Raw genomic sequence first — 14,785 nt, forward strand, 5'->3', positions numbered from 1 at the left:
TCCTTTTCTTTGTTTGCCGCACCCCCAATGGGCTGCGGTACCTACATTGTCAAAAAAAGAGCAGTTTCCTCACTCCCTGGGTCACTTAGCCAGTGCCCACAACTGCCGTTCTCACAGCGATCAGACACGATCACCTGGAGCTGGGCCCCCATGAATGCGGATCCTCTGCCTTCACGTGCCCAACTGCACCACACCCCCGCCTCAGGCTGGCAGGTGGTGATGAGTCCAGAGGTCATCACTACAGAACCTCCTCCTCAGTCGCCTACCCGCCCCAGGCCGGGTACACGGAGCAAGTTAAGTGCTTTGAGTCTCTCCTCAGCACAACTACCTCGGGACAAAGCAACGCTCCCGACGTGCTGTTGCCTGCTCCCCCCGCCTTGAGGCCCCTTCTTCAGGTATGTCACACGTGATCGTCCCCTTAGTGCCCCTCGCCCGGAGCTTGGACGCGTGGATTACACTTTCCAACCCAGCTCGGTGGCTGGCCAGGACCTTCCGACTCGGATGCACGATTCAGCTCACAACGCGCCCGCCCCGTTTAGAGGTGTCCACTTTAGCTGGGCAAAAATGCCTCTACTCTGCATGTGGAGATCTCAACCCTTCTGCGCAAGGATGCGATAGAGCCTGTCTCTCCAACCGAGATGGAGAAGGGTTTCTGCAGCCCTTACTTCATCGTACCCAAGGAAGGAGGTGGGTTGCGGCCAGTCTTGGACCTTCGAGTTCTAAACCGGACCTTATACAGACTCCCGTTCAAGATGCTGAAGCAGAAACGTATTCTGACAAGCATCCGGCATAAAGACTGGTTCGCTGCATTAGACCTGAAGGATGCGTACTTTCACATCTCAATATTACCCCCATCACAGTCACTTTGTACGGCTCGGTTTTGACAGCCAGGCGTATCAGTACAAAGTCTCCCACCCCTTCTGTCTGTCCCTGTCCCCTCACATCTTCACGAAAGTCGCAGAGGCATCTTTTGCCCGTTAAGGGAAGTGGGCATTCACATACTCAACTACCTTGATGACTGGCTAATCTTAGCACACCCTTGATAGTTGCTCTGTGTACACAGGGACCTGGTGCTCACGCACCTCAGCCGTTTAGGGCTTCGGGCCAACTAGGAAAAGAGCAAGCTCTCCCCAGTTCAGAGCATCTCTTTTCTCGGAATGGAGTTAGACTCAGTCTTAATGACAGTGCACCTCACAAGCGAGCACCCGCAGTCGGTGCTAAACTGCCTGAGTACATTCAGACCGGGCACAGCGGTTCCATTGAAACAATTTCACAGGCTCCTGGGGCAAATGGCATCCTCAGCGGTGGTTGCGCAGCTTGGGTTGATGCATATGAGAACGCTTCAGCACTGGCTTCAGACTTGAGTCCTGAGATGTGCATGGCGCTGCGGCACATGTGACCCTCAACCCCTGTGACCCTCACCCCTTCCTGCTGTCACTTATTCAGCCCTTGGACAGACCTCTGTTTTCTACAGGCAGGAGTCCCCCTGCAGCAGGTGTCCAGACACGTCGTAGTTACCATGGAGGCCTCCCAGTTGGGCTGGGGTGCCATGTGCAACGAGCACGCAGCTGCAGGCTCCTGGATGGGGCCCTGGCTGGGTTGGCACATCAACTGCCTAGAGTTGCTGGCTGTATTTCTCAGCAGGTCTTGAAGTAAGCTTCAAAGAAAGATGAATCACAATTGTATGCTACAGAGCTGAAACAACCACATTACAGAAGAAAATCTGTCCTGATGAAACAAAGCTGTAAATTCCCCCTTGTTTTGTTTAGACATCTCTCAAAAACGATTTAATAGATCTATAGCTGTTATTTGGTGGTTATGCTGTGAAATCATGAACCTGCATCCCTTGTTGACAATATTATAAAATAATTTACACAACTTTAGCCATTGGCTTTAAAAGATAACTATGTATGTGAGATTGTTAAAGACCATTAAATGTTCATTTAGAGTAAGTTTTAAAAAGGGAATCTTACAAAGTCATGTCTTTAATACAATTCCAAGTGAATTAATGCCACTCACTGTTGAAATGCCTTAGAAGAACAGATCAGTACAGAAATAGCTCTCATGCGTAGACAATTGTGACAAAATGGAGATATTCCAAGCAATAAAATACTTTGTGCACCCCTGCTGAAAAAAACAAACAAACAAAAAACTTTAAAATATAAAGTAGAGGGCATTTGTTAAAAATCAGTTCATGTCAATAAACAGTTAAATACACTTCAAAATGGTAACCAGTCCTTTTCCTAAATTTTCTCTGCAATCTGTAAATAGCTTATGTTTGAGGAACTAGTACTGCTGGATAAAACCACCTGAGGTTAAAGGAGTGCATCTCCTCTTTACTGATGTTACTGTAGTGAGAGGCAGCAAGTGAGTCTTTTTAGTTTTCTGAGCCTCTGCTACTGACAGAATTCCTGGCCCCCAGAGTTCAGATGCAATGGAGATGAATTAGCACATCCATGAGTTAGTTTTATACAGGAGGACACATAGGATCTGTGAGGCTAAGGTGCGGTGAATCAATCCCAACTTCCTTTTTGCAGCAAGGAATGGGGGAAAATATGGTCTTTTCTTCACAGACTGTGAATGCCGCTTCAATTTCCTGTCTGCTGTGACCAGCTGCGACACACTGCAACATGGTTTGATGACATTATTTGCTTGTTTTTTTTTTTTGTCCCTCTATTGAAAGCAGGTACAACGAACTTGGAATTACAGTACATTGTTGCCAGTGTTGGAGGGTAACTAACCAATTGCAACACTACTAACTTAAATAAACTGTATATTTGTAACAATATTTTTTAAGTTACATGCCAGATGTTTAGCTATTTTTAAAATAGTGTAGCTTTTCCATTAACAAATTACTTTTTCTAATAAGTAGTGCTGTAGCGTCACAAAATGTTACAACGCTTTTTTGTCATACTGTGCCTTAGAATAAGGCAAACTGAGGGAATAATTACATTTCTCACCTAAACTATCCTCTGGCTCTCATATGTAGCTATGGAAAGTCATAAATAATTAAAGTTTAATGTTCATGTTCATGGATTATTCAAATTAATCTGTTTAATTATATGATTCACTAATATGAGTTTAAGTCAAATTCATTTTAGTGAATCGAATCATACTGATGTTTCATGTAAATGAACCAGTTCTAAAAAATTATGTACTGATTTACTTGAGCCCCTATATAGTTCTGCATTCTCTTTTTGAAAAGCTTTATAATATGTTAAAAGCACTATGTGGTGTGTTTGTTTATTTTGGTCTTTCTCAATTCTCTCTTTTCCATCTTCAATTGGTTCAAAATGCTGCAGCCAGAATTTTGACATCATCTAAAAAAAGGGATCATATTACACCAATCCTGGACTCTCTGCACTGGCTTCCTGTTTATTTTAGGATTCAATTAAACATACTGTTGTTTTTTTTTTTAAAGCTCTTAATCACCAGGCCCCTTCATATATTAGGGATTTAATACAGCCATATTTACCAGGTCTTTAAGGTCTGCAGACAAAATGTTAATACATATTCCTCGGTCACGTTGTATACGCAAGGGTGATAGAGCATTTGCAGTTGCTGTCCCTAGGCTGTGGAATCAGCTACCACTTGACATTAGACAAGCTTCATCACTGTCTATTATTCAACATAGGCTTAAAACGTACTTGTATTCTCTAGCGTTTTGCAGTATTAAATTTTTTATTTTATTGTATTGTAGATTAATCTGTACAGAACTTCGGTCAGCTTTGCTGTGTTTGAGTGTGCTTTAGAAATAAATTTTACTTACATTACTTACACAATTTTATAATATAGTGGGAGGAATTCACTAAGAATGATTTGCGCCTGGTAAAAGCAGCTTTCTTATTTTATTTGTATTTTTTAAAGCACTGTCTGAACTGGTTTAGCGGACAATTAACTAAAGGAATTATGTTTATTAGGCAACGGCGCAAACGCATTCAAAAAAATATTTGCAGAACACAATTTGCTTATTTAATTCTGATCTTGCAGGCCATTTCTAAGCACTGATTGCACCTTGTAAAACTACATTGCTAGTGTTTAGTGAATAAGACGCAGGTATTTTGCACAGAAATACCATGCGCAAAACTGGCGCAACTGTTTAGTGATTTCAAGTTTTATTGTTTGTTTTATAGTACTGTCAGGCTCCGATGCTTGTTTGAACTGTCAGATCCCGCCAGAGGCGATGGCGAGGGGAGCTGAGCTTACCCCTGCCCAGGATGGGACCTAAACAGGTTGTGGGGGGTATAGAAACAAATAGAGGTAACTGAGCAGGCTTATGTAGTGGAGGCTTTATTGTGATTGGATGAGATGCCTAATGAAAGAAACTCAAGATCTTCCTGCTAGGACTATGCTTACGCTTACATTTCAATCAGAATGAGTCAAGATTATTGGAATAGATATGAACAAAAAGATACTTATATAATTTGTCGGAAACCCTGTCGTACGGTTCAGCCCTCCAATGCTTGCTTGAACCTTCAGATCCTTCACGATGCAATGACAGCAGGGGAGCGGAGCTTACCCCAAAAGGAATTAGAACCTCAAACTAATTTACCTATGCCCCAAAAGAAAATACAAAACCAAATAATTAAAATCAGGGACAAATCTGAAGAAGAAATATAAATAAATTATGCAAATATAAGACTGTATATGACTGTATGACATGCTAATTATGTGCCACATCCTGCAGAAGGGTGAAAAGGCAAGCATAGTAGTGCAATTCCCCTGCAAGAGGGCACAATTAATTTTGCATTTGATCCTAAGATATGGGTGACGTTGTTTGTGCAATGCCTTTGCAAAGAATAAGCAACATTTTGTATTTGTGAAAAAACACCACAGTTGCAGTGTTGTGGGATGTTTAGTCATACATCAAGAAAGATTAGCAACAGTTGCAATGCCTGGACAGCACATTTGTGATGCCAGCATTTTTTTATATACCAATAAAGTAATGCAATTACCTTACTTACCTACTACTAAATGTTGCTGTCCCGACCACGAGCATATATAGTAAAGATATATGTTGATGTACTAACATAGAGAGCATGATGAGGTGCATGAATTTTGGATCTTGATTGCTAGATGAGGGTTACACTTAAACATGCAAACAGCGAGTAAACAGATAAAAATGTGAACCCCCACTACGGAACGCAGAATTACCTAACATGACCGCTAAGAACCGAGTACTCTTTTAAAATGAAATATTGCCACTTGAAAAGCAATATTTAGGCAGTGTAAGATATATAAATGTATTATTGAGAACATCGATTGCAGAAAGATTGAAACTCCATCAAGCACCAGCTATATGCATTGATGATTGTTCTTTCAAAAGAAGAATAGATTGAGAATTTTGCCTATTTTCCTGATGATATGGTTGTGTGTTTCACTCACATGCATGTAAATAAGACATGGATTTATGCAAACAATGAGAGGCAGCTGAGCAAGCTTATGAAGCGGAGGTTGTATTGTGAATAGATGAGATGCCTGATGAATGAATCTCGAAATCTTCCTGTTAGAACTAGGTTACGCTTACATTTCTCATTGCAGATTTAAATAGTATCATCTGACAACTGTATATTCAAAATATATTTATTTATATACTGTAGCTACAATGTTTAACTTTATAGTGTATAACTGTAGTCCAACTTCTTTAAATTACGAGTAGCTTGGAAAGTTACCGTTTCAAAGTCGCTTCCCCAACATTATTTGTTGCAGTATTGTTACCTATTATCATGTGACTAAAGATCTTTTGTGCTTCAATCAATGTCATCCTGTGGAGAGCTCTAGAATCAAGCAATCAAAGTAATAATATGCTGCCTTGGGACTTGCGATGTGACCTGCAGGGTGGATGTCATACTTGTCTGTCTCTCACAGTGTGTAATGAATAATCAAGAGAACTAAAAGCTACTGTATAGTGCATTTCAATTTAAAAAAATTATAATAAAATCACAACAGACACACATTAAACAGATTTAATATGGCACAATGGTAGCCTAGTTGGGTGTAATCAGAGGTGGAGACCTCTATGAGTCGAACCAAATTGGCTTGAGAAACAGTGAGAGAGGTATTAAAAAATTAATAAAACACAACAACCAGCAAAGATATCGAACAAGCTTATTAGATTGGATATCAGCTGTCTCCTCCACTCATTCATCTTGGGTAAAATTATTCTCATTAGTTCATGTTGCTATGATGACACAAAATGGAGAGTGCATTAATCACATCCCATTATCAGGCATTTTATCTTAACAGTGGGCATGTGGTTTGATTCTCAGTATTGAACACTGATCTGAGTTAGATCATCACAGTGAAAATGTACGGTTACAGCCGTTTTCCACGTCTCTTCCAAGCAAAACCAGATGCTTTGTGTAAGACTGGGCAATGTATTAAATATATTTATAAATAACTATATATGTATACTATATATGAATATTTTGACAGTATTTATTATGAATATTCAATATCCTCATACCTAGATCCGAGTACATATTCACATGACAGGTGGTAATCATTTCTACTGTTTCCAAGGCCTCTGTATCAAACACAATTCTCATAGTTAGGTCCCATTTGCCTGCAGATGTTCATCGTTCCATTAAACATGGCTTGTTTCTTCAAATGAAACACAGGCAATAAATTCATAACCAAACCACTGTATTACTTCACAGTATGAAAGTTTTATTTATGAGTATATCATAGAAATTACACACATGCAGGATGAGCTGCTAATTGTTTGTGCTGTGTTAAAACTCACAGGGAGAACTACAATGAGATGATGTCCTGAATGTCCTTTCCACTGGAGTGTAACTAACTAGTCAACATGTTTAGAATGTGATAACATCTTGGTTATTGTTGTAACCTCCATTGCCTGATGGAGGGAACGAGACGTTATGTCGATGTACTGACTGTAGGGAACTTTAGTGTAAATGTACATGAAAGGGTAAAGTGCCCGCGTACATCAAGCATTATATGTAAGGGACATTTACAAGGTTTGGGTTAAAGTGTTGTGTACCTCACCATTATTTGTATGGAAACAGTAGGTGTGAGCAAGGAATTAAATCAAACTGTCCTTATTATACGTTATCATGTAAGGACATTTATAATGGAATTAGTCGCGTTCGACAACCATTATAAATTAGATAAATGACAAATAACTGATTAGTAGTCTGAATAAAATTCTCCACCATTAAATTCATAATACAACGTCTTGTTATATCCACCCACAATTTCTATTCTAAGGACTTAGCTTTAATAAGGGAATTATGATTAATTAACTTATTGTAGTTATATTGTTATCATGGCTTATTGAAAATAACATTACACAAACATTTAGGTACAGCTTTGAAGCAAAATCTTTTAAAAACCGAGATGAGATTATTTATTAAAATATACCACAGTCAAATTATCATTGAATGCAGACAAACTTTATTGCTATTCTAAACACAAAACTAATCTAACACATACAACATGAAAACATGTTGGTGAGTAGTGACTGAATGTGAAATAAATTATCAATACAGTGAAAATGAACTCTGTTGACAATGCCTTAAGAACCATTTATCCTTCTTTGAGACTAAATTGATTTGCAATCGGATTAAGTATTTAACTAATATACCAGCACTTTGAGCAAAAGTCTGGAGATATACTTGCGTGTTGTTCTGTTTCTTTGCATTGCGTTCTTTGGCATTAGAAGAAAGTTTGTTCCGTCGATGTTTTGGACTCTGATGATCGCGGAAAGTTATTGACTGGATGAAGCAAGGCCTTCTGCAAGGAGGACTCGTGACTCCTGTTGGGTGTATGAACTGTAGAGTGTGAGGTTTCCTCGGGACTTTGTGTCCTGAGTATTCCTTTGACTCTATAAGGCACGAAGGACCTGGAAGCATCAAGATTTCCATTGCAAGAGAAAGGTTTAGCTGAAGAGAAGAGCCGGAAAAGAGAGAAGAGTCGAGAGAGAGTTCTTTCTGTTTGGAGACATTTGAAATGAAATTGACTGCGCCCCCAAAGGTGCCCTGCGCCAATCAGAAGTGACTTTTCAGAGTCACGTGGTCGACTGGTCTGTCCCTTTTCAGAATTGATTTACAACCCTTTGTTTGGGTGATTTTTGGGACTACCTGCTCAAAAATAATGCATGTTCGATCTTGAAAATGGTGCAAGAGACATGAGATCCGTTGCCATCAACATTCTCTACTTAATATATTTTATGCATATTGATGCTTGAAATGCTCTTGATGCTCTTTTATTATGTAGATGTGTCATACTGCATGGCACTGAATAATATTCACATTAGCATTCAAAATCTATTTTTAAAGGGTAAAGCTTAAAATTTCTTAAATTACAAGCCTGAAAAATATTCTGATATTTTCAAGGATTCTCAGAAGATTTTAATTTAAAGAGTAATCTCAGAGGACAATGTTTTACAAGATGCATGTAAATTCATAGATAATTGCAAATATATTTAAATTCTATCCATACATACTATACATAAACTTAAAATGCAATTAGAACAGATCGTTTTATGTTTATTGAAAATCTGGTATCTTCACTTGCAAACAAAACAATGAAAAGAAAGTGATATGTCATGTCAACTGTCTCTCTATATACAAATTCTAGCTGGAAAATAGACTGAATGAATAGTCAAATGTGGCAGTAATGGCAGTTTTCTGAATTACTTATTTCTAAATTAATTCTCAGGCTAGTCAAATTAGACAGCCATGAAAACGCAATGCTGTTGACAAAATGTATTTTGCCATTTACAACACTTGCTTGATGACACAAAGTAAATTACAGTGGCCATTCTTAAAGAGCTCTTTAATACTCAAAGTGCTAGAGGAAAAGAAAACACACAAACAACAACACATACAGAAACACATAATTGGCTATGACCTTTTCACAGCGCTCCTGCAGAACTGGCCAGCTCTTCAAAAGAGCGGTTTGACGGAGACAGGAAACGCAGTGGCATGCTCTGCGAGAAAGACTTCTTTTCACGATCCCCGCATGCAGCTTTTCCTTTAGGCCATTCTCTTTGATGTGATAAGAAATATAGTTTAAAGATATATGCTGCCTTTTTAAAGATAAGTTTTATTTGTATTTTTATTTTGGAATGTTCCTTTTGCTGTTCTTACGGAGATTTAATTGTCTGGTTTCAGTATAGTTTGTGTTAATTAAAATCTTTAATTAAGCTCAAGTGTTGAGAATATGCCAACATTTGATGTTTAACTGTATACTGAAAGGGATAATTCACAAAAAAATAAATAAAACAATTATAATTTACTCACACATGAAAACTACCTGGTCTCATAGAAATGCATTAATATGCCTACAGTTTTGCAAATGTTTACGTGGTTAATTGTACGCATTGCAACACTTTCCTTGTGAAATAGCATGGCACTAAAACAACAATGAATTTTATTCACTTTAGCAAAAATCACAGTAAAAGGGCATTTTATACGTTTTTATACCATGGTCTGTTCAAAAACTCGATAATGACTGGATGGACTGTGTGCGCGTTAAAACCATTTAATTCACTGGTAGTTCCAGTCAGTTTTAATCACCATTCTCTATTCGTGTGCCTACTCTGCTGTCCTCCATAATGAGACATTGCAAGAGTTTTATGCCTCTGTTCAAATTACCTCCGGATGCGAATATAATCTCAAAGCTGGGATTAACCATCACATCACAAAACAACATCATGTCTTGCAGTGCCGTCTTTATAAGGGGGAGAGAAGATTTAGCCGGAACCCATCAAATGCATCTTTTGCTGTCCGGCAAGACGATTTATATTGTAACATGATAAACCATCTAAATAACTGCACTCTCACATGTGTTTCTATAACCACTAGACTCGAGGATGCTCCGCGATCACACATCGCTTACTAAAGCTCTGAAGGTGAGTGTTTTATAACAAAGCGTTTTGCTGTTTTGAAATTGAGCAAGGCCACATTGTGATTTCATTCTTAATTCAAGCAATAGTGCAGCCTTAATGGAAACCATATGGTCTCAGAGGTCAAAGTCCATTTAGTTTAGGATGGTTTTCTCATAGTCTTGTACAGTAAGTGCTACTTTTATGACTGTCATGTCAGCAACGTTGGTTCCCAGTCTGTTGCTCACTTCGACGTTGTGTCGAGTGAAGTGACACTAGGGGACTGTCTTGAAGGCCTAGGTTACATTTGAACTTGAGAAAAGGCCAATGAGAATTTGGCAGACAGAATTTGCATGTCCCTCCCCTGGACATACGGGTATAAAGGGAGGGAATCATGCCTCTTCATGCCGTTTCTTCTTCGGAGCTGAGCGGTTGTGCAATCAGCGAGCTGAAATCACTTACTGTTCCACTCACCTCTGCAGAACTTATGCTGTTGGTGCATATCAGCGGCTTTCTCCTTCTCTGCACGGCAGTGCAGCTTTCCCCTGGGTGCTTCGACAGCACTGCTAAAAGAGAGTATTTTTTCTAAAAGAGTTAATTTCTCTAAAAGAGCAATACACAGCTGGCGAGGACGCATCATTATAAAGATGCCCTTCTTTCCCTGTATAGTTCCCATGTATAGTTTCCCTGTATGGATGCGGTCAATTTCCCTCATCTCCTGATGGTCACAGGTGCTGCCTCATGTGTCTGGGCAGTGATCACATTAGGTGAGTGCGGCTCACCTCTTGGCCAGTCTGTTTAACTCATCATGCCCCCCGAGCTGGATGATGAGTTTGCCGCTGCATTGGAGAGCGTTCCTGCATCTGCGATGACTCGACTGGACTGCTGCCTTCAGGTCGGCACTCCCAGTCTGAGGCTGAAGCCCAGATGGCCGACATGCTTGCCCCGGCCGCCGTCAGCGTGGGGTTGGACTGGAACCCTCCGTCCTCCCCACAGCCTTCACGGCTAGACGCAGCCTCGCCCCAACCCATTTCGTTTCTTCCCAGAGGTGCCTGATGAGGTCGTGGAGGGCACCTATCACTGCCCGCAACCAACCTCCTCTCTCATCCGCTCTCACTACCATCGACAGTGGGGTGGCCCACGGGTACTCGGAGGTCCCCCAGGTGGAAACAGCAGTTGTGATCCACCTGTGTCCCGAGAATGCCACCACATGGTGGGATCGTCCGGTGCTCCCCGCCAAGGTCTGTAGGATGACGTTGTTACTGACCGCCAAAGCCAACAGCGCCACTGGACAGGCCAACTCCACCCTGCATGCCATGGCCCTACTGAAAGTTCACCAGGCCAAGGCACTCAAAGATCTGCACTTTGGTAGTCCTGATCCATGTGTTACAGGAACTGCGCTCGGCGACCGACCTCGCCCTCCAGACCATGAAGGTCACAGCGTGGACACTCGGACAGGCGATGGCCTCCCTCATGGTCCAGGAGCACCATCTATGGCTGAACCTGATCGAGATGCGGGAAGTAGACAAAGCATGCTTTCTCAATGCCCCTATCTCCCAGCTAGGTCTATTCGGCAACACCATTGATGACTTCGCCCAGCAGTTCTCAGCAGTGAAGAGACAGACGCAGGCCATTTCCCACATCATGGGAAGCACATGCCCCCCAACATCCTCCAAACATCCTCAAGGACCCGGAAGACTCTCAAGCATTCCTGAGACGGACAACCCAGGGAATGAGACGTTTGCACCGGAGCTGGTAAGCAGAACTCTCCGTCCCCCGGTGGAGGGCCGGGAGGAGAATCTTCAGTCAAAATGATTTCCCTTGCCACACCCCCTTCGTGCTGTGGTACCCACATTCTCATTAATAGAGCAATTTCCTCTTTTCCTGGATCATATGGCCCGCAAATGCCACACTGCTGCAGTCCCGGCTCCCGGCTCCCTGGACGCGGACCCCTCACCTCCAGACCCATGACTGCTGCCTCCCAGCTGGCCGGCTCTGACGATTTCAGAGGAATGTGACTGCCAGGTGTGCGGAGGGAGGTAAGTGCTTCGAGTCTTCTCTCAGCACCAAAGACTCAGGACGCGCTTTTGCCTCCCGACGCCACACTACCTGCTCCGCCCGCTACGAAGCCTCGCCAGGTACGTAAAAAATTATTTTCCCATTAGTGCCCCTCGCACGGAGCTTGGACGTGTGCTCTCACTTCCCAACCCGTCAAGCTGGCTGGCCAGGACCATCTGACTCCACTACATGATTCGTCAGGCCCCCGCCCCTTTTCGCCGGCATCCGCTTTACTGCGGTGCACGGCGAAGACGCCAACACCCTGCATGCGGCGATCAAGATGCGATAGAGCCTGTCCCTCCAGCCGAGAAGAAGAAGGGTTTCTACAGACCTTACTTTATAATACCCAAGAAAGGTGGCGGCTTATGACCGATCTTGGACTTGAAGGTTTTTAACCGGACCTTGCATAAACTCCCGTTCAAGATGCTCACGCAAAGACACATTCTAACTTCCAGCATCAAGATTGGTTCGCAGCGATAGATGTGAAGGACGCATACATCCACATCTCTATCTTGCCTTGACACCGTCCCTTCCTACGGTTCTCGTTCGACGGCCAGGCGTATCAGTATAAGGTCCTCCCCTTCGGCATATCCCTGTCCCCTCGTGTCTTCACAAAGGTCGCAGTGGAAGCCCTTGCCCCGCTAAGGGAAGTGGGCATCCGCAAACTCAACTACCTCGACGAATTGCTCATCTTAGCCCACTCTCGAGAGTCACTCTGCGCCCACAGGGACCAGGTGCTCAGGCACCTTAGCTGTCTAGCAATTCATGTCAACTGGGAAAAGAGCAAGCTCACCCCAGTTCAGAGCATCTTGTTTCTCGGCATGGAGTTTGACTGAGTCGCAATGACAGTGCGCCTCACCAACGAGCGTGCGCAGTCGGTGCTGAAATGCCTCACCTTATTCAAGCCAGGCAGAGCTGTTCCTCTAAAACAATTACAGAGGCTCCTGGGGCATATGGCATCCTCCGCGGCGGTTGCGCCACTGGGGTTGTTGCATAAGAAACCATCTCAGCACTGGCTTCAGACTTGAGTCTCGAGATGCGCATGGCTAATACTGGGCAAGCACGTCTTGATTCTCTAAGACAGCATATAAATATATAAATAGCCAAGGCGGTGTGCGCTCTCATTATATGTCACAACTCGCCCGCCATCTCCTCCTTTGGATCCAGCAGTGACTCAGGTCCACTCTGGTGGTTCCCTACTAGCCCACACAGACTTGGTTCTGGGATCTCATGCTCCTTGGACCTTCTTTCTCAGGTACGGGGCACTCTCTGGCATCTGCGCCCAGACCTCTGGAATCTCCATGTCTGGCCCTGGATGGGATGCGGAAGATCTAAGTGACCTACCACCTGCTGTCGTAGACACGATCAAGCAAGCCAGAGGTCCCTCTACCAGGCAACTTAATGCCCTAAAGTGGCGCTTGTTTGCAAATTGGTGTTCTTCCCGATCTGAAGACCTGCAGAGATGCGACATATGGGTTGCACCATGATGCAGTGGATGGTAAGTTCCTAGGGAAGCACGATCTGATTATCAGGTTCCTTAGAGGCACCCGGAGGCTGAAACCTCCCAGGCATTGCCTGTTCCCCTAATGGGATCTCTCATGGTCCTTTTAGGCCTTCAGAGACCCCACTTCGAGCCACTAGAATCAGTCAAGCTCAAAGCCCTCTCCTTGAAGACAGCCCTCCTGATCGCACTTGCTTCCATCAAGAGGTTTGGGGACCTACAAGCATCAGAGAGTCAGAGACACTTGCCTGGAGTTTGGTCCAGCATACACCAATGTCGTCCTAAGACCGCGACTGGGCTACGTGCCCAAGGTTCCTAAGACCCCCTTCAGGGACCAGGTAGTGAACCTGCAAGCACTGCCCCAGGAGGAGGCAGACCCAGCCTTTTCGTTGCTGTGTCCGGTGCGTGCTTTGCACTATTGTGAAATCACAATGTGGCCTTGCTCAATTTCAAAACAGCAAAACGCTTTGTTTTAAAACACTTACCTTCAGAGCTTTAGTAATGTCTTTGTCTGCTTTGGTGGACAGCAGAAAGGGAATGCTGTCTCCAAACAGAGGCTTTACCACTGAATGTTCTTCCTCCCTAGCCCTCTAGTCTGCGAATTCAGCGGAGGAATTCCCCAACCAGACCCACTACGGGTACTAAAATTACTCTGTACTGGAATAGGCGCCCTTGTGGATTAATACCCTGTGTATTTTCTGCGGTACGGTCCCCCTACGGGAGGACCCGTGTCTCCCTTGGGCAGTCCCCGCTGCCCCCAGTCTCTGTGTCTGTAGCAACTCCTCCCTCTCAGCAGGTAGGATCTACCATCGCGACATTTCCACATGTGGCCTGAAAACCCATGTGACGTATTTCGACACTCTTTACCTCCCCCCAGCCTGGGCAGGTGGTGGACTCCGCGGGTCTTTTCCCCCTGAAAGAATAGGAACTGGAAAAGAACACCTTCCTCGATGCGTGTGATAGCGTTAAGATGGTCCCAGCCACTTTAACTCTATGCAAAGTTTATGATGATTTTATTGGGCGTTGGGGAAGGGTACGTGCAGTCTGACACAGCCTGTCACTTTGGCACGCAACTGCTTCAGCAGCGCATGTACATGGTTCAGTGCATGGCGTGATTGAATAGGGACCCCTAGTGTTGCTTCACTCGTCACAACGTCGAAGTGAGCAACAGACGGGGAACGGAGATTAAAACAGTAACGTAGATGCGTTTCCTCATTATTGTGAAAATTACAAAGAATATGTATTAAATAATACATGTTCTGAGGAGTGCCAATCCTTCTAAATGATGTGGCTATTATTAGTTATGAATTGAGTATTCAAATTCACAGTTTTTAAAGAGTATTTGGTCTCCAAAAAACCTATAATATTGTATTTAT

Source organism: Xyrauchen texanus, chromosome 38 (assembly GCF_025860055.1).
Source record: "Xyrauchen texanus isolate HMW12.3.18 chromosome 38, RBS_HiC_50CHRs, whole genome shotgun sequence".
Classification (NCBI taxonomy): Eukaryota; Metazoa; Chordata; class Actinopteri; order Cypriniformes; family Catostomidae; genus Xyrauchen; species Xyrauchen texanus.